Source organism: Lissotriton helveticus, chromosome 5_1 (genome assembly GCF_964261635.1).
Source record: "Lissotriton helveticus chromosome 5_1, aLisHel1.1, whole genome shotgun sequence".
In the NCBI taxonomy this organism is placed as follows: Eukaryota; Metazoa; Chordata; class Amphibia; order Caudata; family Salamandridae; genus Lissotriton; species Lissotriton helveticus.
This window is the reverse complement of record NC_136065.1, coordinates 381,610,413-381,636,831: the sequence shown is the minus strand read 5'-3', so window position 1 is coordinate 381,636,831 and position 26,419 is coordinate 381,610,413.

Genomic DNA, 26,419 nt, shown 5'->3' with positions numbered 1-26,419 from the left:
GCAGAGCTAGTTGCTCTCACACAAGCCTGCATACACGCCAAGAACCTGAAAGTGAATGTTTATACAGATTCACGCTACGCATTCGGAGTTGTACACGACTTCGGAGTGCTCTGGCAGGAGAGAGGTTTCATGACTTCTCATGGAACCAAGATTCAGCATGGTCTCCTTATTCAAGCTCTGTTAGATGCCATACATTTACCGACATCTATTGCTATCATGAAATGCAAAGCACACACGAAAGTTATTGACATTATTTCCCAAGGTAATGATCTAGCAGATCGCACAGCCAAGCTTACAGCACAGACTCCAGACATGTCAGTTAATCCGACACAGACACATACTCCAGATCCGACTACTAGTATGACAGTTAAGGACCCCACTCAAGATGTCATAGATATCCAGTTACATGCTACTCCCGATGAAATCAAGAAATGGTCCGAACAAGGAGGGGTCCAGACAGATCAGGGATGGATAACGAAGGGTAAAGCCACATGGTTTCTCCCCGACTCTATGGTTCAAGTCATTATCAATACCGCACATAGTCCAGCACATTTAGGAGAAAAAGCTATGTTAGACAGTATCCAGAACATTTGGTTCAACAAGCATTTACGAGCTGCAGCCAAGCAGAAAGTCCGTACCTGTATGATATGTTGCCAGTTCAATCCAGGTAAAAGTGTCCCGGTGGAACAAGGTGGATTCCAGCCCCCTGACCACCCTTTTGAAGTCCTCCAGATGGATTATATTCAGATGGAGCGATGTCGAGGTTTCAAGTATGTCCTTGTAGTTGTATGCGCTTTGTCCAGGTGGACAGAAGCATATCCAGTCCCAGATTACACAGCCGCGACCACTGCCAAGCAGTTGGTTCGTGAATTCTTCCCCCGCTATGGACTCCCAAGGGTCGTATATTCTGATAACGGCCAGCCATTCTCATCTGAACTGATGAAACACGTTTCCCTGTTGTTAGGGTACCAGTGGAAGTTCCATTGTGTACGCCATCCTGAAGCAGCCGGTCTGGTAGAGAGACATAACCAGACCCTGAAAATCCGTATCGCCAAAGTTTGTAAAGAAAAAGGTGTAGACTGGCTGGTAGCTCTGCCAGTCGCTCTCTTTTATATGCGCATGGTCGCACATTCCAGATCAGGTCTGTCCCCCTACGAGGTCGTTTTTGGCCGCCCCCCAAATATGTGGGGTACACCTAGACCCCGAAGTATTACAGATGTTTCAAGTAATATGCTGACAGATTACCTAGCTTCCTTGATGTCTGCCCTACACTCTTGTCGTTCACAGGTTGCCGCCGCATTTCCAGACAATACCGAGGTGGCACCGCATGAAATCGTTCCCGGAAGTCTGGTTCTTGTAAGGAACTTTGATCGTTCAAGTCCGCTGGAGCCTCGCTGGAAGGAGCCAAAGCAGGTCTTCCTGGCCACCCGTACTGCCGTCAAGCTGGAAGGCAGGAAGGGCTGGGTCCATCTGTCGCATGTAAAGAAGTTTTATGGACTAAAGACTGTTTCCAAGAACATTTCCCAGGATTTCAAAGACTGCCAAAGTACTATTCTCAAGGACTGTCCCGCAAATGACAATGATACAAATCCCTCCCTGTTAGAGAAAACTCCGCAAAAGGAGTATAAGAAGAAATTAAGGTCTAGTAAAATAAGTCAGCCAGTTTGATTGTCTAAGTCCTCCCCTAGGTGAAACGGTTAGACCGGTTTCTGACATGTATAAAATAGACCCCCATAGTGAGAGAGTTAGTCAAAACTCAATCCGATATATCGTTTTTCTAAGTTTCATATTGTTTTTCAGCCTTATGACTACCTGCACAAGTTATGCTTTTTATTTGTGTTTTCCAGTTTCTCATGTAAATAAGTCTTCTAATGCTACAGTAGAGCACACGTTTAGTGATCTGCCTCCTCATGAACTTTCTTATCGTCTTGCTATGCGTAACAACTCATTTATCCGCATGTTACATTATTCACACCAGACCAGCAATGCCACTAATTGTTGGGTGTGTGGTCGACTCCCCCCTTTCCAGACACCGAAGGGAGTTCTGCCACTGTTTCCTTATCCATTTTCACATAACGGTTCATGTGGAGCATGGTCCACGTTAACGTCATCCTCAACAGATATGTCTTTTCTTAACAGTATATGTTTTCCAGACAAGCAAGGTCTTCCCCACAGAACAGGGTTAGATCTAGAAAATGAAGTTTATAATTTAGGTAATTATTCTTCGAATTTCATGGTCCTGAATGTTCAGTCTGATACTACTCCAGACTTACCTGCTATGTCAGTATTACCAGTCAAAGGCGAATTATGTGTCAGAAACAATGGTTCCGTACATGTAGGACATAGTGATTGTACTACTATTGTCAAGTATAGTGACAGTAGGAAATCTATTTTCAAAGCTTCACGTCATTCTTATTTTGTTTGTGGTCAGACCGCATATGTTCGTCTGCCCCTCGATTGGGAGGGAACCTGTTACATTGCATTCCTTCTGCCACCAGTTTTTCTAGCCCCACCTGACTATCATAGGAATTCCCACCTAGTACATACTAGACACAAGAGAGACCTCCCGATTGTCGATTATACTGAAACTGCTCTAGAACAATACATAGATATCAATAAAGGTGTCTTTCCTTATCTAGGTACTGTCGTGAATAGTAAACTGATACGTAGATTAACCAGAACACTTGAAGCAGTAGTGATTGAGACTACCTCTGCTCTAGGTAACTTAACCGAAGAGCAATCCTTTATGAGAATTGTCGTGCTCCAGAATCGTCTCGTCCTTGACGTCATACTGGCCGATAGGGGCGGGGCATGTAGAGTCATCGGATCTAGTTGCTGCATTTTCATTCCTAATAACGCGCCGTCTGTTTATTCAGCTATAACCAGACTCCATAAAATTGCCCATCTGTTACACCAAAATCCAGGCACCTGGACATGGTCCGGTTGGCTCTGGAATATAATTTCTGCCTGGGGATGGAAAGTGTTGTCCTTTCTAGGTATTGCAGTAGCGATCATATTCAGTTGCTGCCTCTGTATACAATGTGGCCCTGCGATTTGCGGCATTTGTGCTACCTCTTGTATTCCTAGTCCCAAGTCCCGTTCTAAATCCAGTTCCAAGAAAATTCGAGACGAGCAAATGATACTGTATGAAATGATAAATGGTATCATGAATATTGATGTTTCCTGATGGAAACGTAGTGACAAGGAGGGAATGTGGAAAAGTAAATTTTGCCATGTTCTGTGTCCCTACGTGTTCCCCATCTTATGTTATGTGTGCATGATTAATATGCATATGTATTCCCCATGATCGATTAAAGACGCAATTACAGTTGTGTCCATCTCTAGTATGCCAGTTTCCAGTTCTCGTGAAAGCTACGAGTATTAGGCCTATGTAAAGTTACGTTGCCACGTTTCTCAGTGTGCACGTTATTTCATTGAAAAGTCCCCGTTTCTAGGCCTCAAAAGGGCCCGGACACCAGATTCAGCTCCTGTCTCCTGAGCCCTCGCTGAGGAGCGATACAGCCCCCACCTGTATTCCTGACCCTTCACTTACTTCCTGCCTCACAGTGCCCGGCTTGGCCTGGCTCTGCCTGCTAGTCTGCCAAGAGTATGTTATGATTCTAGTTATCAGTCCAGCCCTCCTTCTCTGCATTCCTAAGCTACTGAATCGCATCAATAGTTTCAGTCATCGTCTGGTCTTTACGTCTCCATGTAAGAGAAATACTGTATTAATGATCATTTAATATTCTTCATCACGCACTACATGTAGAATAATGCATGCACCAGTCTTAGAGTCTGTTAGCCTTTACCCCGATACCTTTTAGTTTATATCAACATGTTCTCTAAACATCAGATACTAGATAGTGTTTAGGTACATGTCGCCCTGACTCTCCAGACTTCAGTCTCTGCTCCTAGCGCAGAAGTCATAGCCCCCAGCTTCTCCTAGTAACACGTCATTGTCCGTTTACGCGCACCATTAGGTTAGAGGTCCCGGCTCCTTAGGTAGCCCCCTCCATGTTTCCGCCCCATTTATGACATATTCTGTTACGTTTACATCACATGTCTATGTATACGCCTCCTGTTACACCCACTTTCACCCTTATCTTTCGCGACTGCTATTGACCACACCCACTGCTCCGCCTATCGTATGTATTGTAATGCAACTGTTTTAGTATATATGCTTGTGCACTGTTATTAAAAGTTATCCCTTGATCCTGTCCCAGGCAGCGCTGCCATCCTATTCCTGTGCAGGTTGTCCTGTTCCTGTCCTTATGCTGTATTAAACCTGCAAACTCCTACTACCTCGAATCTTGACTCTTATTTATTGAGCTATCTGTTATTACTATGTCCAGTCAAACCTAGATCCGGTATTATTTATTTATATACCACACCAGATATACAAATTTGGATTTCAGTTAATATTTCTAAAACTTCTAATCAGATTTACCCCAAACTACCCAAAGGCACTACTCTGCACCAAGATCTAGCTTTCTGTCAAATTTGGTGTAGTTCCGTTCAGGCTGTAGTCCTCTTCAAAAACCTTATGGGAACTAACATTGTGAAAAAGCACAATGGGACCTCCCTTTTTCTCAGCCCCTGCTTCACAAATCACCCCAAAACTTTCCAGACAGCAGCTGAACTGAACATTGAGGTTTTTAGTAAACGTTTGTGAAGATTCGTCATCCGGTGTCAAAGATATAGGCAAGTCAAAGAAATGCTTTTCCTTTGGAAACTAGGTCCTAACTATAACTACCTACTGGTAATATCTATCTGTCTATCTGTCTGTCTGTCTGTCTGTCTGTCTGTCTGTCTGTCTGTCTGTCTGTCTATCTATTTATCTATCTATCTATCTATCTATCTATCTATCTATCTATCTATCTAGCTCTTTATCTATCTATCTATCCTCTTAAACTTTAAAACCTAAAAAGCCCTTACCATCTCATACACTTGGCCTTACCCTTCCTAGAATCCATAAAGACCTTACTCCTGCATACCCTTACCCAACCCTGAACCCTAAATACCCCTTATACCCTTACTACCCAGTACCCAAAACTCTAAAAAAAAAACTATTACCCCATTCCAATCCCAAAAATCCTGTATAACCTTACTACCCATACTCTAACAATTCCCTGAACCCTAAAAAATGCTTAGAAGCCCAAACCCTTACCCATTCCTTAACCCCAAAACACCCTAACCAACCGGTACACTTACCCATTCCAGAACCCTAAAACTCTTTTAGCCCTTACTACCTCATACCCTTACCCATCCCTGTACCCTAAAACCCCTTATAATACGCATATCCCGAAGACCATATAGCTGTATGAACAATCTTGCTGGTTGTGACAACAATGCAAATACATTTTCAATTGCTTTTATTAAATAGATATCAAAGATAAATCAATTCATTATATATATATTTTTAGTATAAATATGTTTTCTATAAATTACAAACTTAGACATGTATGTATATCATGCAGAATTCATACAATATTTCTCACAGTCATACTATTAGTAAAGAACATGACCCTGGAAACCTCTCAAACTAAAATATATCCCACATCCCACAATTCAGAACAAGTTAAAAATCCACACACCTCTCAGCCAAATTTAGCTAAAAAATAATGACCAATATTAATTATAAAGGTGCTCATTAAATTGATGGTCAATGCTAATGGACACAGACACAGCAATGTGTATTTCAGTGGCACAAAAACTGATAGAATCCCACCTCCTTCTTCAGGACAACAAAATATATCCTACAACACCCATGAAGATTTCTCCATTTAAATTTGATCATTGGAAATCTCTCTCTCTCTACTTTCTTTTAATATAACAACTTTCTTTATGCTTAGGTTAAGCTTTGGGTGGTAACAAACCTCAACATTCAACAAACACACACATACACATAAAATGTCTAAAGTGACCACCTCTGGAGCAAGTGTCTATAACATTCAAAATAAATCAATCCCATTACCAACTAAATATACCTTCTATCTCATATTGACCTTTGATGTATTGAACCTCATGATCACCTACAGTGTAGGTACAAATAACACCACCCACAGTGGAAACCCACATGCTTATCATAACTTTCTTACCAAGGCTGAACAGCCAAAATATCAAATCGACAGGGAACCCTTGACAAGCACTAGAGGAGACACAACAAAAATACCACTCTGCAGACTATATCTTCCCAATCTTCACAAAAGTATTATATCCAACACTTAAAAAGAGGACACTATGCAACACCTAGTTAGTTTGTGAAATACCTGCCTCCCTGAAATGACAAGAACTGAGCTGGACATACTCCACAAAGGAAAGTCCCCGGTGGCTGGAAGTCAGTAGGCTGTTTCAGGACTGGACAGGCTGAGGGATCCTCAGCCCAAACAGGCCTCAAAGCATCACTAAGGGAACATCGCAAAAATTGGTCCACCCACAAGCCTGATTTATTGCTGTAGTTTACTATGCCATTATTAATTGAATAATCTCGTATGTTTCTTTTCTGAATGGTGTGGAAAATGTGTAACTTTTTGGGTATAAATATGAGAAATTGTTTTGTAAAATCAACCATTTTAAAATGGTTTCTTTGAAGGACAATCCTACAAACCAGATAGCTCATTCAATGCAAGAAGTGTCTAGTTTTAACAAGTAATATTTATTACAGAGCTTTGAAAGGACAGAAGTGCATTACAAAATGCTATATACCATTGGCAAAAAGAACAAATGATGGATGGAATGCTGAACAATGTCAAACACTCACTCCCAGTACAGAGATCTGGGCATAAATATATTGTTTTTTTGCTCGCCATGCCATTCCAGTCTTGACCTAGCTCCCCATTGGAACAGACGAATTGCCAGGCCAGGTCCTCCCTAGAATTGAAACAAGTACCTTAGGACCAATGTTGGGGTATCACCCCTCATCAACCAGGATAGCTTGACTCCAGTGGCATGGCAAACGTGGGACCTGCCTCTGGGCATACCCACCCCACTGGGGGCAACAAATGCAAAAAGAACAAATGATGGACAGAATGCAGAACAATGTCAAACACACAGCCATATGAGAGATCTGGACCTAAATTCTCTAGATTCAGGCTATCCTGGCTGATGAGAAGTGATACCCAGAAACCGGTCCTAGGATGCTTGTTTTTGGTCCAGGGAGGACCTGGCCTGCCACTTCGGGCTGGACTATTCCCATAGGGAGCTGGGTCAAGACTGATTTGCATGTAGCTGGGTCAAAAGCGCAATGGCATAGTGAGCAACAAACGTTGGATTTAGGCCCAGATTTCTGTACTGGGGGTGAGTGTGTGACACTATTCAGAATTTCGTCCATTAATTGTTCTTTTTGCATATACCATTTCCAGGCCTGTTTTCATGGCCTCAGTTCAGCCAGCGAAATTACCACAGCCAAACCATGGAACATAGGCCCTTAATTACTGAGCATTTTTATGATCACGAATGCTCCTTTTCGGTTTTTGTAAACATAAAAATATTTTTTTCAGATGTACTAATCCCATTTTAGGAATCAGTAAGGTTTTTACAACTCCTAAAATGGGACTGCGAGGGGGTACAGAAAAGATTCAGTATTTATAAGGGGGGTGTTGTTATCTCACTTCAAAATACCTAATTGGCATGTTATTGAAACTGTGACATCATATACATATAATATGTAATGATTGTGTAGCATGATAATGCAAATCCACATGGGCCTTAATATATACTGATATATTTTTTAATCAATTGCATTTTTTTTAACTTGCTTGAAGCCCACCATAGCCCCTGTCCATTGATAAGGGGTAAGCACCGGGTACACTGCCCCTAAAGTTCATGCACTACAAAAGGCAACCTTTTGTAGAGAATAGTCTTTTGAATGTAACCCATTGCAGAGCACATACTGTGTATGTAGGATGAAGCCTGCGGCCAGGTATGCACTGTGAGTACATTGGGAAGGCAGAGGGCTTGAGTACCTACTCCCGGAATATAGATCCTGCTCGCCTCGGCTTCCTCCCCTGACTTTAGCAACCCCTGCCGGGGGAGGGGAGGGGAGGGGAGGGGTGGGGGGTTGGAGTAAAGCAATCTGCCTTGGTTCAGAAGGGTCCACCGATACTGGGCTGTACTGGTGCAATAGGCATGGCTAGAACCCCAATTACTAATTATAGATTACATAGGTAGGCTACAGCGCCTGAAGGAATAATAAGGGATCACTAGAATGCTTTAACACACTCATGTGTAATGTATCACTTCAATGTTGCTAATACGATTGTTTTATTGCAGTAACCCAAAGAATATTAATGTGTCAACACATATGAATACACACATCCCACATCTAGTCACCTAAGACTCTAAAGTTGCAACTAAGAAAGTGACAAGGGTCACACAGATGACATTGTTTTACCCTTCAATGACTTAGCGGGGGGTAGTGACGCACCCAGCCTTAAGCACAGCCTGCACTATATCATCAACTTCTCCAGCGATTTACATAATAAGGGCCTCATTATGAGGTACTAGGATAGGGAGGTACCGGGGCTAGAATAGGGTGGTACCCTAGGTGAGGATAGGGAGGTACCAGGGCTAGGATAGCAAGATTCTCGAGGCTAGGACAGGGAGGTACCCAAAACTAGGATAGGGAAGTATACGAGGCTAGGATAGGGAGATACCGAAGTCTAGGATAGGGAGGTACCCGAGGCTAGGATAGGGAGGTACCCGAGGCTAGGATAGGGAGATACCTGAGGCTAGGATAGGGAGGTACCCAAAGCTAGGATAGGGAGGTATCTGAGGCTAGGATAGGGAGGTTTCCGAGGCTAGATGGGAGCTATCGAGGCTAGGATTGTGGGGTACCCAAGGCTGGGATAGGGAGGCACCCGAGGCTAGGATAGGAAGGTACCCAAGGCTAGGATAAGGAGGTACCGGGGCTAGGATAGGGTGGTACCCTAGGTGAGGATAGGGAGGTACCAGGGCTAGGATAGCAAGATTCTCGAGGCTAGGACAGGGAGGTACCCAAAACTAGGATAGGGAGGTATACGAGGCTAGGATAGGGAGATACCGAAGTCTAGGATAGGGAGGTACCTGAGGCTAGGATAGGGAGGTACTGGGGCTAGGATAGGGAGGTATCTGAGGCTAGGATAGGGAGGTTTCCGAGGCTAGGGTGGGAGCTATCCGAGGCTAGGATTGTGGGGTACCTAAAGCTGGGATAGGGAGATACCTGAGGCTAGGATAGGGAGGTACCCGTGGATAGGATAGGGAGGCACCCGAGGCTAGGATAGGAAGGTACCCAAGGCTAGGATAGGGAGGTACCCCAGAGTATGATAGGGAGATATCTGAGGCTAGGATAGACAGATACCCGAGGCTAGGTTCAGGAGATACCTGAGGCTAGGATAGGGAGGTACCCGAGGATAGGATAGGTATATACTGGTGGCTAGGATAGGGAGGTACTAGGGCTAAGATAGGGAGGTACCGCAGGCTAGGATAAGGAGGTACCAAAGGCTAGGATAGGGAGGTACCGCAGGCTAGGATAAGGAGGTACCAAAGGCTAGGATAGGGAGATACTGGAGGCTTGAATAGGTAGGTACCGGAGGCTAAAATAGGGAGGTACCCGAGGCTAGGATAGGGAGACATCAGAGGCTAGGATTGGGAGGTAACCGAGGCTAGGATAAGATGGTAACCGAGGCTAGGACAGGGAGGTACCCGAGGCTAGGACAGAAAGGTACCCAAAGCTAGGATAGGTAGGTACCCCAGGCTAGGATATAGCGGTACCCAAGGCTAGGATTTGGGGTGCCCGAGTCTAGAATAGGGAGATACCTGAGGCTAGGATAGAGAGGTACCCAAGGCTAAAATAGGGAGATACCCGAGGCTAGGGTATCCAAGGCTAGGCTAGGAAGATACCCGAGGCTAGGCTAGGGAAGTACCAAGGCTAAGATAGAAAGGTACCCAAAACTAGGAAAGGGAGGTACCGAAGGCTAGGATATGGAGGTACCCAAGGCTAGGATTGGGGGGGGGCCTGAGGCTAGGATAGGGAGATACCTGAGGCTAGGATAGGGAGGTACCCGAGGCTAAAATAGGGAGATACCCAAGGCTAGGATATGGAGGTACCAGGGGCTAGTATAGGGAGGTACCCATGGCTATAATTGGGGGTGCCCGAGGCTGGGAAAGGGAGATACCGGAGGCTTGGATAGCGAGGTAACCGAGGCAAGGATAGGGAGATACCCGAGGCTAGGATATGGAGGTACCCGAGGCTAGGATAGGGAGGTACCCGAGGCTAGCATAGGGAGATACCCGAGGCTAGGATAGGGAGGTGCCCGAGGCTAGGATAAGGAGATACCCGAGGCTAAGATAGGGAGGTACCCGAGGCTAGGTTTGGGAGGTACCCGAGGCTAGCATAGGGAGATATCCAAGGCTAGGATAGCGAGGTAACCAAGGCTAGGATAGGGAGATACCCGAGGCTAGGATAGGGAGGTACCCGAGGCTAGGATAGGAAGGTACCCAAGGCTAGGATTGGAGGGTGCCTGAGGCTAGGATAGGGAAATACCCATTGCTAGGATAGGGGGTATCCAAGGCTAGGGTAGGGATATACCTGGTGGCTAGGATAGGGAAATGCCTGAGGCTAGGATAGGGAGGTGCCCGAGATTAGGATAGGGAGATACTCGAGGCTTGGATAGGGAGGTACCCGAGGCTAGGATAGGATGGTACGAGGCTAGGATTGGGGTTGCACTAGGTTAGGACAGGGAGATACCTGAGGCCAGTATAGGAAGATACCGAAGCTAGGATAGAGAAATACTGAGGTTAGGATAAGGAGATACCCAAGGCTAGGGTAGGGAGGTACCCGAGGCTAGGATAGGGAGGTACACGAGGCTAGGGTAGGGAGATACCAGAGGCTAGGATAGGGAGCTACTGGAGGCTAGGATACAGATGTACCTGAGGCTAGGAAAAGAAGGTACTGGAGGCTAGGATAGGGAGACACCCGAGGCTAGGATAGGGAGGTACCCATGGCTAGGATACGGAGAAACCCGAGGCTAGGATAGCGAGATACCCGAGGCTAGGCTAGGCAGATACCCTAGGCTAGGATAGGGAGGTACCCAAGGCTAGGATAGGGAGATAACAGAGGCTAGGATAGGGAAGTACCCGGGCTAGAATAGGGAGGTACCCGAGGCTAGGCTATGGAGATACCCAAGCTAGGATAGGGGGTACCCCAGGCTAGGATAGGGAGATACCAGAGGCTAGAATAAGGAGCTGCCCGAGGCTAGGATAGGAAAGTGCCCGAGCCTAGGATAGGGAGATACCAGTGGCTAGGATGGTGACATACCTGGGCTAGAATAGGCACGTACCCAAGGCTAGGATAGGTAGTTACCCGAGGCTAGGATAGGGAGGTACCCGAGGCTAATATAGGGAGATACCACAGGCTAATATAGGGAGATACCAGAGGCTAGGATAGGGAGGTCCCCGAGGCTAGGATAGGAAGGTACCCATGGCAAGGATTGGCTGTGCCCGAGTCTAGGATAGGGAGATACCTGAGGCTAGTATAGGAAGATACCGAAGCTAAGATAGAGAAATACAGAGGCTAGGATAGGAAGACACCCAAGGCTAGGATAAGGAGGTACCCAAGGCTAGGATAGAGCGATACCTGAGGCTAGGATAGGGAGATACACGAGGCTTGGCTAGGGAGGTACTGGAGGCTAGGATAGGGAGATACCTGAGGCTAGTATGGGAAGATGCCGAAGCTAGAATAGAGAAATACCGAGGCTAGGATAGGGAGACACCCGAGGCTAGGATAGGGAGGTACCCAAGGCTAGGATAGGGAGAAAGCCGAGGCTAGGATAGCGAGATACCCGAGGCTAGGATAGGGGGATACCGAGAGCCTAGGATAGGGATGTACCAGAGGCTAGGATAGGGAGGTACCGAAGGCTAGGATAGGGAGGTACCAAAGGCTAGGATAGGGAGGTACTTGAGGCTAGGATAGGGAGGTACCTGAGGCTAAGATAGGGAGGTACAGGAGGCTAGGATATGGAGGTAGAGGAGGCTAGGATAGGGAGATACCCGAAGCTAGGCTAGGGAGTAACCCGAGGCTAGTATATGGACGTACCCAAGGATAGGATAGTGAAATACCCGAGGCTAGGATTGGGACAGAAGGCTAGGATAGGAAGATACCCGAGGCTAGGATAGGGAGCTGCCTGAGGCTAGGATAGGGAGTTGCCCCATGCTAGGATAGGAAGATACCAGAGGCTAGGATAGCGAGGTACCCGAGGCTAGGCTAGGTAGATACCTCAGGCTAGGATAGGGAGGTACCTGAGGCTAGGATAGGGAGATACCAGAGGCTAGGATAGGGAGGTACCCGAGCTAGGATCGGGAGGTACCCGAGGCTAGGATAGGAGGGTGCCCAATGCTAGGATAGGGAGAAACCCGAGGCTAGGATACAGAGGTACCCAAGGCTAGGATAGGGTGATAACTGAGGCTCAGATAGGGAGGTACCAGAGACTAGTATAGGAGGATACCAAAGCTAGGATAGGGAGATACCCGAGGCTAGGATAGGGAGATACCCGAGGCTAGGATAGGGAGATACCCGAGGCTAAGATAGGGAGGTACCCGAGTCTAGGATACAGAGATACCCTAGGCTAGGATAGGGAGATACCTGAGGCTAGGATAGGGAGGTACCAGAGGCTAGGATAGGAAGGTACCTGGGCTAGGATAGGGAGGTATCAGAGGCTAGGATAAGGAAGTGCTGATGGCTAGGATAGGGAGGCCCCAGAGGCTAGTATAAGCAGGCACTCGAGGCTAGAATAGGGAAATACCCGAGGCTAGGATAGGAAGGAACCCGAGGCTTAGATAGGAAGGTGCCTGAGGCTAGGATAGGGAGGTGCCCGGGGCTAGGATAGGGAGATACCCGAGGCTACGATAGGGAGATTCCCGAGGCTAGGATAGAGAGGTACCCGGGCTAAAATAGGGAGGTTCCCAAGGTTAGGATTGGGAGATACCCCAGGCCAGGATAGAGAGTACCCGAGGCTAGGATAGGGAGATACCAGAGAATAGGATAGGGAGGTACCCTAAGCTAGGATAGGGAGATACCAGAGACTAAGATAGGGAGGTACCCGAAACTAGGATAGGGAGATATCCAAGGGTAGGAAAGGGAGGTTTCCGAGGCTAGGATAGGGAGATACCCGAGGCTAGTATAGGGCGATACCCGAGGCTAGGATAGGGAGGTACCGTGCCAGAAATACAGATTCCAGTCACTGTACTCCCTCTAAAGTACGGTCATCACGTTTTGGTGGATCAGAAGACCTGGATTTACCAGGTTCTTTTCCGCATCCGATTCCCATTCTGGGATTAAAAATGGGCACTTTTATGCTCTAATTTAACAACTGATCTGAGGAGGTGATAAATTGGAGTGTGAGGTGCAGTATGGGTTTGATTCAGCAGTGGCAGGCTCAGTAATGCTGGTAAGTGCACTGTGCACTTCCTCTATGGAGTTGCAGCTATTGGGGTTTGAAGTGGCCTATGCCATAGCTTGCTGCCCCTGCCATGTGTTGCTTATGGCTTTATTGAAGTGGCTCATCACCGGGTGTAACGCACCAGAAAAGTGAAAATGTAAGAATGCCAGGCAAGAAGTAGTCTTGTGGAGCTCTGCCAGACACGAAAAGAGCCCCAATATTACTCTACACAAGAAAATAATCCATTGACAGAGGCCACTAAATGCTCCAGCTCTACATTATACGTCCAACACAGTGACAAGTACCATCCAGGTGTACAACAGCACTAAATGCCTTCCAGAAGCCTAAATATCCACAAGACACTCTGAAGAAAGAAAGTGCAGCCCCCTAACTATGCCCCAGCATGCAACGAACCCAGCACTAAAGACAACCAGAGCTTGAAAACACCAATCCCTGAATCTCAAAACCCTACACCACCCATGCACTAGAGCCCAGGTGCAACAAAACCGGGAAGTTATGCAATAAAAGAACAACAAAGGCTACACAGATGGCAACAGGCAACCTTTGGCAGAAAACAGCAAACTCAACGGAACACACTAAATGCACCAGCACCACATTGTTATACCACCACACAGAGCCATACTGATGCCAACTTTTTTGTGTGTGCAGTAGCACAAAAATAAACCCAAACCCTCAGCATTTAGAGCATAACACAGTGAGATGAAATAATCTGTGCTGTGCGAAGCCCAATCAAACATTGAAGACACTAATTCTGTTTCAAGATCCAACCTAGACAATACAACATAATACAACTGATTCTAATTGATGTGTCAACACCAGCCTCTCTCGCAGCCAACACAGATGGCAATGTGTCATTTTCCAACGCTAAGGCTGGATAACTAACTGAGCTATGCCAGAGGCTTCAGACAGGCTCGTGTCCCTCAAGCAGCCACATACCAATACACACAGCCCTAATAAGTGTAGTAATGCGCACTTAACCACCATGCACACTTGATGTTTAAAAAAATACACATTGAAATGAAGAATGCTCTGAGAGTAAGTTACACTGTGAGTACAATTGCACTGTGTGTTGCAATCCAAACACCGTTGAAATAGGCTAATGTTAATACTGCTACAAGGCATAGTCTGAGCATGAATATATGATGTTACAATGCAAACAATTACAACACATGTCTTTGCAACGCGGTATTTACATAGCAACTACCATTACAACGCATGATTTTACAACACATGCCATTAAAACACATTTTTAGAAACTACCATTACAACGCATACCATTACAACGCATACCATTGCAATGCATAATACTTTTGGGGTAACCGTGGGGTAAGTGTTGGATAGTGTAGGGGCAAAAATTATTATTCACACTCCAGTGAGTGCAACAGTAGGGTGTCTTGGATAGTGTAGGGGTAAAAATACTATCCCCATGTACCCCAAAACACATACCCACCCTAAAACTAAAAAATACCAATTACTTACCTTATAATGCATTGTAATGGCATGCGCTGTAGTGACATATGTTTTAATGGCATACGTTGTGATGTCATGCGATGTAAAAGCAGTTGCATTGTAACAGCTGCATTGGAAAGGTAGTGCATTGTAATGACTGCGTTGTAATGGTTATTACCCCTGAGCATAGACATTGCTCCAGGGTTTTTATTGAAAGTGTAATCTGTTGCAGGGTATGCACTGTGAGTGCAGTATGCTCATACTGAAAGATATGAACTGTAAGTACATACTGTGCATGGGGTACGCAAACAAGCACATATATGCACACAACAGGCACATATCACAAACAGCTCCAGGAGCCACCTTTTGATGGCCGTTCACAGTGTATGACACCCCTTTCCGTCCACTCCCTTTGCAGACTTCCATATGCATGCCAACACACCGGAGTCAGACGCAGTCACTGCCAATGTGTCATGGGCCCTAGTGTGAGGAAGAACATTGTCCACCGAGCTGCTGTTTGAATTATACATCAGTTATCAGAGTTCAATCTGCCACTCATATCACTGTGACCCGGTGTCGCTGCGCCTGCTGTACCAACGCGAGCTGCGTGGCTCGCCAGGTGGGAGACACATTTTGAGACAAATGGGGCGTTATTTTAGCTGTCTCTCACCTAAAATCGCCCCCACTTCAATGCAAGTCAACGGAGGCAACATATTCCTCAGAAATTGTTTTCCAAATCTCCCTCATTCCTGTTTCCAAATGTTGGCATGTATGCTTCCGGTCCTCACAAGCCCCCCCAACACCCCCAACCCTCTCTCCCTCTCTTGAAGTTCATTTTGGGTCCATGTTGTCCCGCTGAAGCACCCGCCCACTCTGTAGTGCGGTTAGCACTCTAGTTTTACTGTTGCATGCATCCACACATCCGCAGGCCAGGCGTGGCCTGCGGGGAGCAATAAAAGGAAGGCGTGCGCTCGGGCACCTCACTTCCGACAGAGAGACTGGTGTGAGCCTCATCATTGTATGCTGCGCGTCCCCACCCCTGCGCTAGCATACTGTTGGCCTGGTGCCCAGCCTGGCACCAAACTACACTGGCGACGAGCGGAGGGGGCCCAACCCTCGCCCGTGCACCTGGTCCCTGTGTGGAGCGATCCGCTCCCCTCCGCGGCAGCGACCGCGCGACTGCTGGCTTGCTCGTGCCCTATGTGCCCACCTCCTTAGGTGCACCCTGTTGCTGCCCTTGGTTTGCCCACTGGGGCCCGATATCGACCCCTGGCTGCCCCCGGTGTGGGCGCGAGCCTCCGGCTGCCTTCCGCGGCGTCCCGCTCCGAGGTTTGCGACGCCTTGCCGGACCTCACGCATCTCGCGTGGTCCGCGGTGCCGGCGCCCTACCAAACCTCACGCATCTCGCGTGAGGGCGGGAAGACACCGTGCCAAACCTCACGCATCTAGCGTGCAACGCGTTTTGGGTGTGCTGTGCTCCGGGGGAGTGTGACGTCGCCTGGAAGGCCTACTGCCATCACCTGAAGGCCAGGGAGGTTCGCCCGGAGTGGTCCTTGACCCCGACGCCCCGCCGGAAGCGGCATACGCGACGCAGGACGACGCTGGGGCGCGTGGTGTGCCGACGGCGCGGATCATCGCTCGCTCAGGTACACGTGGGTGCGACGCAACACCGAAAAGACTGTCCAAACCCGGTCACGCCCCTCCCTAGCAGGGAATTGACGTCATGGGGGATGAAGCCGCTGCAGCGCCCGTTGTTACCATCCCTTTCCAGCACGCCGCGACTGGGGTTCTCCCGCCATTCAGTGAGGCGAGTGACCCGTCCACGGCGTCGCCTCGATGGAAACTCTGGCTGGAAAGACTTGAGAACTACTTTGTGGTTACGCGTGAGACGGATGATGCAGTCAAACGATCCTTGCTACTCCACTACGCAGGGGACGAGATCTTCAAGCTCTTCAAACATCTCCCCAACTCGGGTGCGGCGACTAGCTATGCGGCCGCAGTCGACGCCCTCAACGGACACTTTGATCCCCAACTAAATGTGGACTTCGAGGTCTTCAAGCTGGGACAGGCACGTCAACGAGACGGAGAAACCCTGGACCAATTCCACACGCGAGTCAGGGAACTGGCCAGCTCCACCGACGAGGATCAACCCAGAGCCATTAGGAGGCAGCTGATTCAGGGATGCCGGGATAAGACACTGAGGGGCCAGATTCTCCGAAAACCTGGAATAACCCTGGAGAATATCCTCATTTTGGCCAGATCCCACGAGCTGTCAGATGCCAGAGCGACGGCCATGGAACAGGCCCTACATAAGACCCCGATCAAAGTGGAACATATCAAGACCGAAAGGGCGGATGCGGTGCGGCCTCGAACACGTGGTCAGCCGCCGAAGGAATTTAGGAGGAAATCACCTCAAGCCCGGTGCGGATACTGCGGCCATGAACCACACGCAGCCAAGGACTGCCCGGCCCAGGGACAGACGTGTGGGAACTGTGGGATCCCGAACCACTTCGCAGCTGTCTGCCGCAGGAAGAACCAGTCCAGGAACCCCAAGAAGTCATGGACATCCACCAAAGCGGTCCGCCAACTGTCACTAGCTACAGCTGACCCGGGCCCAGAGAGGTCAGAGAGACACCTGCCCACGGTCTGCGACGACTCGGAGTCGGAAGACGAGGAGGCGTACGTCATCTCGTTTGCCCGGGAACTCAGGCTGCGACGGCGGCCACAGCCCACATGTGTGGTGCAAATGGGACAGAACGAGGTGAAGGCGATCATCGACACGGGGGCCACCGTGAATGTGATGGGACTCCAGCAATTCAACAAATTGCGTCCCCGCCCAGAAGTCCTACCGTCCAAAACAAGGATTTTCGCATATGGCGCGGACACGCCTCTACCCCTCAAGGGGAAGATCGTGATACCGGTTCGGGCAGACGAGAAGGAGGTAACGGCAACCATTCACATCATCAACCGGGAGGCTGATACTCTCCTGAGCAGTCACACGGCAGAAGATCTGAAACTGATAGCTTTCGCCAACCAGATCCGAGCCCACCAAGTGGACGAGCTGTTGGAGCGGTTCCCCGAACTGTTCAGGGGACTAGGATGCATCAAATGCGACCCCATCAAACTCCACATCGATAAATCAGTCTCCCCCACGGCCTTGCGCCACCGCCGGATACCGTTCCACCTCCGACCCCTAGTGGAGAAAGAACTGGAGAAGTTGGAGAATCTGGGGGTAATTGAGAAAGTGACGGGACCCACCCCCTGGGTGTCGCCCATGGTGATAGTTGAAAAACCCAAACAGCCGGGCGAGATTCGACTATGCATCGATATGCGGTTACCCAACACAGCCATCCGGAGGGAGAGGCATCTGACGCCTACCATGGACGACATAGTGGCCGACGTGAATGGATCCAAATGGTTCTCTAAAATTGACCTCAATGCAGGGTATCACCAGCTGCCCCTTGCGGAGGAGAGCCGATTCATCACCACATTCAGTACCCACCTCGGCCTGCGACGATACAAACGCCTCAACTTCGGCATATCATCGGCAGCCGAGGTGTTCCAAAACACCATTAGAGAACTCCTATCAGGACTGCCAGGAGTCATTAACGTCAGCGATGACATCCTAATACACTCATCCACCGCATCTGACCATTACAAGCACCTGCGAAATGTCCTGAAGAGACTGAGTGAACACGGAGCGACACTCCACAAGGACAAATGCCAATTCTTCCAATCATCGATTGAATTCTTTGGCTACCTATTCAATCAGGAGGGGATTCAGGTCGACCCAAGAAAATCCAAGTCCATCAAAGACGCACCAGCGCCCAAATCGCCAACGGAGGTGAGGAGCTTCCTTGGGATGGCCACATACTGTGGCCGATTCATACCGGGTCTAGCTACCAAGAGCGAGCCATTACGAAATCTCACTAAATCAGACGCTGTATGGCAGTGGGGCACCAAAGAAGAGGAAGCATTCCGTAGCATCAAGGAGGCCTTACTGGAAAACGCGACGCTATCCTATTTCGATCCAGGGAAGCGCACCGAGGTTATCGTCGACGCCAGCCCGGTAGGCCTGGGAGCAGTCTTGACCCAAGAACATGAGCCCGGACAATGGACGGCCCTAGCGTTTGCCAGCAAAGCCCTGACCCCCACCGAGACCAGGTACGCCCAAATAGAACGAGAAGCCCTAGCGATTAAATGGGCCTGCAGCCATTTTCACCTTTATCTCCAAGGCCACCCATTTACCATGGTTACCGATCACCAACCCCTGGTACACCTCTTCAGGGGCACAGCTCCACATCCACCACCGCGCATTGAAAGATGGGTGATCCAACTACAGTCATACGGGATGGAGGTGGTATACCGGCCAGGAGCCAAGAACCCGGCGGATTACCTATCACGCCATCCTTTCCCCCAGGAACCACCCTCCTCCGATGACGACTGCGAGGAGTATGCCCGGTGGGTAGCCCTCACATCATGCCCCCTGTGTATGACCATCGACGAGATCAAAGAGGCGGCTGCTGATGACAACCCGTACATGCGATCAATACAAGCTATTCAGGAAGGCACATGGGCCAACTACCTACACCCTCCCGATACCTGGACGGCAACAGACAAGGAGACCCTCACGAAATTCTGGCATGTCCGTCATGAACTCAGTGCCACAGATGACGGTGTGCTGCTAAGGGGAACACGACTGGTGATACCTCAACGTCTTCGAAACCGGGCCACCCAGCTGGCCCACGGCGGCCACCAAGGCACCACAAAGATGAAGGCCCGCATGCGAGAGAAGGTGTGGTTCCCTGAGCTGGAGACCATGGTCGAGGACTGCGTGAAAAACTGCCTACCCTGCCAATTGACCAGTGCTCCAGAGAGGCCGGCCCCAATCATCACGGAGGAGGCTTGCACGACGCCATGGACCAAAATAAGTGTGGATTTTGGGAGTTTCCCAGGAGAGGGGCACACGCTTGTGGCCATTGACTCGTACTCAAAGTACCCCTTGGTTGAAAAGATCGAATCCACGGCATTCTCGCATGTAGGACCCGCCTTAGAGAAAATGTTCTCCATGTTTGGCTATCCGGAGGAACTGAAGAGCGACAACGGTCCGCCCTTCCAAGGAGCGGAATTCGCCACTTTCCTGAAGGCCAGAGGTATCAAGCACCGACGCATAACACCTCAATGGCCGCAAGCGAATGGAGAGGCTGAGAGGTTTATGCGAACCCTAAATAAGACATTCCGCATAGCAATGGTAGAACAGGCGGACCCGGAACAGAGACTACATGATTTCCTACGGGACTACAGAGGGACTCCTCACTGCACTACCCAGAGAAGCCCTTGGGCACTCATGTTCCAAGGGCTCCGCAGAGATCTCCTCCCCACTGCCCCGGGGATAACCAGCCATTCGGAAGTGCTGGAAAGCGTGGAGACAATGCCAAATGCTCTGACCCAAGAGGATGGAAGCAGCTCGCCGGCAGGGACACAAGAAGGTTTGCCGGAGTCAGAAGACGGACCTCCATCATCACAAACCCCCGCCAGGAACACCCCACATCATCGGGAACCCGGGCGAAGTCAGAACCTGCGATACAATCTACGGCCCAATCCACCCCCAAGTCAGAAGCTAAAAGACTATGCCTGTCAGCTAAGGTCCTGAACCCGCCAACAATGGACACGCAAGTACAGCACTGCTGTTTTGTCTAAAACTAAGAGAGACTGGTTATCCCACTTCGAGATAATATGTGATTAAGACACACAAGTTTATAAAGTTGGATAGGGATGTAGTGCGGTTAGCACTCTAGTTTTACTGTTGCATGCATCCACACATCCGCAGGCCAGGCGTGGCCTGCGGGGAGCAATAAAAGGAAGGCGTGCGCTCGGGCACGTCACTTCCGACAGAGAGACTGGTGTGAGCCTCATCATTGTATGCTGCGCGTCCCCACCCCTGCGCTAGCATACTGTTGGCCTGGTGCCCAGCCTGGCACCAAACTACACACTCCATCCGTAATGCTGTTTATTTTTATAAACAAAGCACACACGGCGAGCTAAAAGTACACAACAAAACACTTGTGTGTTGCAAAATAAGATATTGCCCCATTTCCTTCGTGTGCTCGTTCGTGTGTATTAAAGGAGGCAGTGGGGGCAATAGGGGCAAGAGTGGGCGCTATAAGAGGCACTTCATGGTTTCCAGGGGCAACTACCGGGGTAATGACCCCCCGCTGAGGGAGATGTGTTCCTGGCCGGAGCTACACACAGGGGCACTTCATGCCAAGGGAGCTGGGAGGCGGGGTGATGGAAGCACAGGCTGGGGGCCCGGGGACTGGCCCAGGAGAGAGGCGGGCTCTGCGGCTCAGGCCGGGCAGGCTGAAGGCAGCGGGACAGACTGACAGCACTGCCCCGGGACAGCACCTGCGCGCGGCCCCCCACCATGACTCACCGGAAGCGGAGCTTCACCTTCGGAGCCTACGGCGGGTACGTGCCAGTCGCATTTCCAGACTGTAATTTGGTGTGAACAATGTAGGGCTTTGTTACTTGTCATCAGTATTCCTGGAAATGGTAGAAAGACGCGCAGAACAGCCTTACACTTGTTACTTCCCTACAAGTGCCGCGAAATTACTGTAAATCGACACTTTACAAACTCTTTAAACTGCAATGTATTTCCCAATCTTCAGTATTCCTGAAAGCACGAAAGTGGCATGCATTTATCTGATGCTGTTCTGTAATTTTCTGGCCATGTTAGGAATGCACTACCGAATGTACTACTTTCCGTGATTATTACACTGTAAGAGTTGAAGCCACAATTGAGAAAGAGTTAATTATTCCCCCTAGGATTACTCCAGGGCACGAGTCGGGGTACCACGCGGGTGGACGGCATCCCCCCACTTATTTCCGAGGGTTTTTCAGGGTGGACGCCGTCCACCCTGCTAAATCAAAACCGCGTCCACCATTAAAAAAACGGGAGCGCGGCGCGCACAAAGTAAATAAAGCATTTCCGTAATTTGAACCAGGCACAGCTTGCCCCCACCTCCCTTCTTGACTCCGAGGCTGTATGAAAGCTCCGACCCCCAGCAGCAGCAGCACTGTAGAGGCACAGCGGGATGGCAGCCCTCACACCTCCAGCCCTTGATGAGCTGTTAAGAGGTGCGTGAAGGTGACAGAGGGAGGTGCTGCAGGTTCAGGAGCAGGGCATCCATTCGCATGCAAACAGCCCTGAATGCGTCTTGTATCTGCTATTTAGAGGGGGGCTCACACATCCATTTCTACCCAGGGCCCCAAACATCCTAGACTCGGCCAGATTACACCCCTGATTACACCGAGGCAGCACCTGCTTCTCTTCACCGAGCTTAATTACTGTCCCTAATTTGTAAGCAAACCTCGGTTCTTCAAACATGCATAATGTAATACAATAAAGAAATGGCACAATCGCACCCACACTGATGAACAAAGTATGGAGGACAATCAGTTCAATCAGTTCTCTTAGAGTATCTTCTGTAAGTACTGTATATCACAGTGGGGGGTGGCATTTTGGACATAGAGCCTGTCTTCTCGTTGTCTTGTGCAGGAGGGAGCGAGAAGCCCAAGATGATACTAGAATACTGCATGCCCACCCTGGTGGATCACCTTCCCTCTCCTGTGATGACTCCTGCTCCTGTCCCCCCATGTTGTGGCTCCAGTCCACCCCCGCCTGTGATGGCTCCTGTCCCCCATGTGGTGGCTCCAGTCCACCCCCGCCTGTGATGGCTCCTGTCCCGCATGTTGTGGCTCCAGTCCACCCCCGCCTGTGATGGCTCTTGTCCCCCCCTGTGGTGGATCCTGTCTCCGCCCTGGGTGGCTTCTGTCCCAGTCCTGGAACGGCCCCTGCAGCGAGGGTGAAGTTCTTGATGGGCCTCTTCTCAAAAGGGCTCAGCTCAAAATTAATATGGAAAGGTGGGCGAGTGAGTAAGTGAAGGGATGTGTGAATGGCTGGATGAATTAGTGAAAGGGTGAATGGATGAATGAAAGATTGAATAAATGGATAATGAGAGAGGATAGATGGATTGATGAGTGAGGGGAAGGATGGAGAGAAAATGTAAATAGCTGGATGTATGGGTGGAAGGGTAGCTGGATGATTGATGAGGGGAAAGATGGATGAGGGGAAGGATGAGGGATGGAGGGGAAGGATGGATGAGAGGAAGGATAAATGGATGAGGGGAAGGATAAATGGATGAGGGGAAGGATGGATGGATGGAGGGGAAGGATGGATGGATGGAGGGCAGGATAGATGGATGGGATGGGTGGATGGGTGAGGGGAAGGATGGATGAAAGGAAGGATGGATGAAGGGAAGGATGAAGGATGGATGGATGAGGGGCAGGATAAATGGATGGGATGGATGGATGGGTGAGGGGAAGGATGATGGATGAGGAGATGGATGGATGGATGGAGGGGAAGGATGGATGGATGAGGGGCAGGATAAATGGATGGGATGGATGGATGGGTAAGGGGAAGGATGGATGGATGAAGGGCAGGATAAATGGATGGGATGGAAGGATGGGTGAGGGGAAAGGATGGATGGATGACAGGAAGGATGGATGAGGGGATGGATGGATGGATGACGGGAAAGGATGGATGATGAGGGGAAGGATGGATGGATGGGTGAGGGGAAGGATGGATGAAAGGAAGGATGGATGAGGGGAAGGATGGATGGATGAGGGGAAGGATGGATGGATGACGGGAAAGGATGGATGATGAGGGGAAGGATGGATGGATGGATGGATGGATGATGAGGGGAAGGATGGATATATGGATGGATGATGGGAAGGATGGATGGATGATGGGGTGGGTGAAAGGATGGATGATGAGGGGAAGGGTGGATGGATGGATGATGAGGGGATGGATGGATTGATGATGAGGGAATGGATGGATGATGAGGGGGTGGGTGAAAGGATGGATGGATGGATGATGAGGGGAAGGATGGATGGATGATGAGGGGAAGGATGGATGGATGATGCGGGGAAGGATGGATGGATGGATGGATGATGAGGGGAAAGGATGGATGGGTGATGAGGGAAAAGGATGGATGGATGATGAGGGGAAGGATGGATGGATGATGAGGGGGAAGGACAGATGGATGGATGGATAGATGATGAGGGAAAAGGATGGATGGATGATGAGGGGAAGGATGGATGATGAGGGAAAAGGATGGATGGATGATGAGGGAAAAGGATGGACGGATGATGAGGGGAAGGATGGATGGATGATGAGGGGATGGATGGATGGATGATGAGGGGAAGGACGGATGGATGGATGGATGATGGGTGTGTGAAAGGATGGATGGAGAGTGGGTGAAGGGATGGATGGATGGGTGGGTGAAAGGATGGATGGATGGAGAGTGGGTGAAGGGATGGATGGATGGATACGTGGGTGGGTGAAAGGATGGATGGATGATGAGTGGGTGGGTGAAAGGATGGATGGATGGATGATGAGTGGGTGGGTGAAAGGATGGATGGATGAGTGGGTGGGTGGATGGTGGATGGGTGAAAGGATGGATCAGTGGATTGGATGGTGGGTGGGTGAAAGGATGGATGAGTGGGTGTGTGGATGGTGGGTGGGTGATGGGGGGTAGGTGGATGTGTGAAATGATGGATGGATGGATTGATAAGTGCAAGGGTGAATGAATGGACATATGAGTGAAAGGGTGGGTGTAAGTATGGATGAGTGAGTGAAAGGGAGAGTAGATGGACAAAAGGATGAATAGATGTGTGAAGGAGTGAAATGATAGATGGATGAGTGATAGGGGCAATGGATGGATTCATGAGTGGATGAGTAGATGGATGGATGGATGGGTGGATGGATGGATGGAAGGAAGGAAGGCTAAGTGAAAGGGTCGATGGAGAGAGAAAGGGAGGATGGATGGATGACTAAAAGAGTGGATGGGTGGAAGGATTAGTAAGTGAAAGGATGGCTGGATTGGTGAGAGGGTAAATGGCTGAATGGATGAGTGAATGGATGGATGGGATGAAGAGTGGATGGATAAGTGTACAGATGGATAGGGTGAAAGGGTGGATGGATAATGGAGGATGAGTGAAAGGATGGATGAGGGGATGGATGAAGGGATGGATGAGTGAAATGATAGATGGAAGGATACATGATGGATAGGTTTGCAAATGGTTGAATAATTTTGGAAATGGCTGGGCTTACTTATATACTATTGCACAACCTCTGATGTGTCTGTAAAACGTACCTATTGTCCTAAAGTTTTGTCCTGAATTTTGACCTCCTGTCCTGAATTTGTGTCCTGAATTTTGACCCTTTGTCCTGAATTTTTACACTCACCGTCCTGAATTTGCACCAATGCCAGTTGGTCACCCTAATTCTTTGTGCGGTAGAACCAAGGCTCTTTAACACAGCAGCATGAGAGTGACGAGAGAGAAACCTGGCAGAGTGCTGCCAAAGAGCTCTCCCACTCAGAATATTTCATTATTCAAGTGATCGTGAACAATTAAGGGTAAACTGAGATGTGAAAAACTAAACACAATGCGACGCGGCTGCACGAGACTTGAGGAGTTAATTAAGTATTAGTACTAGCAAGTGTGCTGTAAGTTAAATGAAAACATTTTACATGCACTGTGCGCCTTGTGCGTGTAGAATCAGAGTCCCACTAGACCCGGCCCTGCCAATTAAGTGCCGGCGCTAAGCACTGGCACAAATTACGCCCTGCATTGAACAATTGACACCAGGCTACAAAATGTAAGTAGTATGATGGTGTACCCTTGTGTGTTCTTCCGTGTGTCGCTGTTTCCACATGGAATGTTTAATGATGACAGCAACGCCCCCTTCTAGTTTGTGTTGTTGGTCTGAATTGTATAACTTTGTGGAATGGGGAGGTGTAGGATGGTGCTGGATTGTTCATTTAAACATGACTCCATGATGACGTCTGACTTGGCATTACGTATGTCAGTATATTTTTAATTTAGGCTCAATCCTGTCAGTGTTTGGATAATTGCACTACTGGATAGGGGGGCACAAAGTTTTGCAAAGGTTCTGCCCGCTTTCTTCAAGGGGTCCCCACAAAATGACATCATGAGCTAGGCCCACCCCGATTTTATAGTAAGTAGTCTCTGTAAAGGGGGAAACAAACATTACAATGCATGAGTCACAATCGGCCCTTTTTTTAGGAACTATCACAAAAATAAACAGTATTAATACAAAGTAAAGCAATGTTTATATTTTGTTGCACTGAAGTAAATTAAGGCAAATAAGTCAAACTAAAATATACCAAAACTAAATACATTTCCTAAAATAAATAGAAATAAATAAATCTGCTAAAATAAATATAATGGCCAGTTAATATATCTAAAATTTAGGCATTGACCCAAGCTAATGCCCCGGCAGCTCCATTGTCTTCAGCCAAGATTCCCAATGTTAGACTAATGTTCTGATTTGTTACCTTTGCTGCAAATTGTAAAGCGTTCTGATATCCTTCGGGATCAAGTTTGCGCTATATAAAACTTTATAAATAAAATAAATAAATATAGCCACAGCTAGAGAGAGGCAGCTG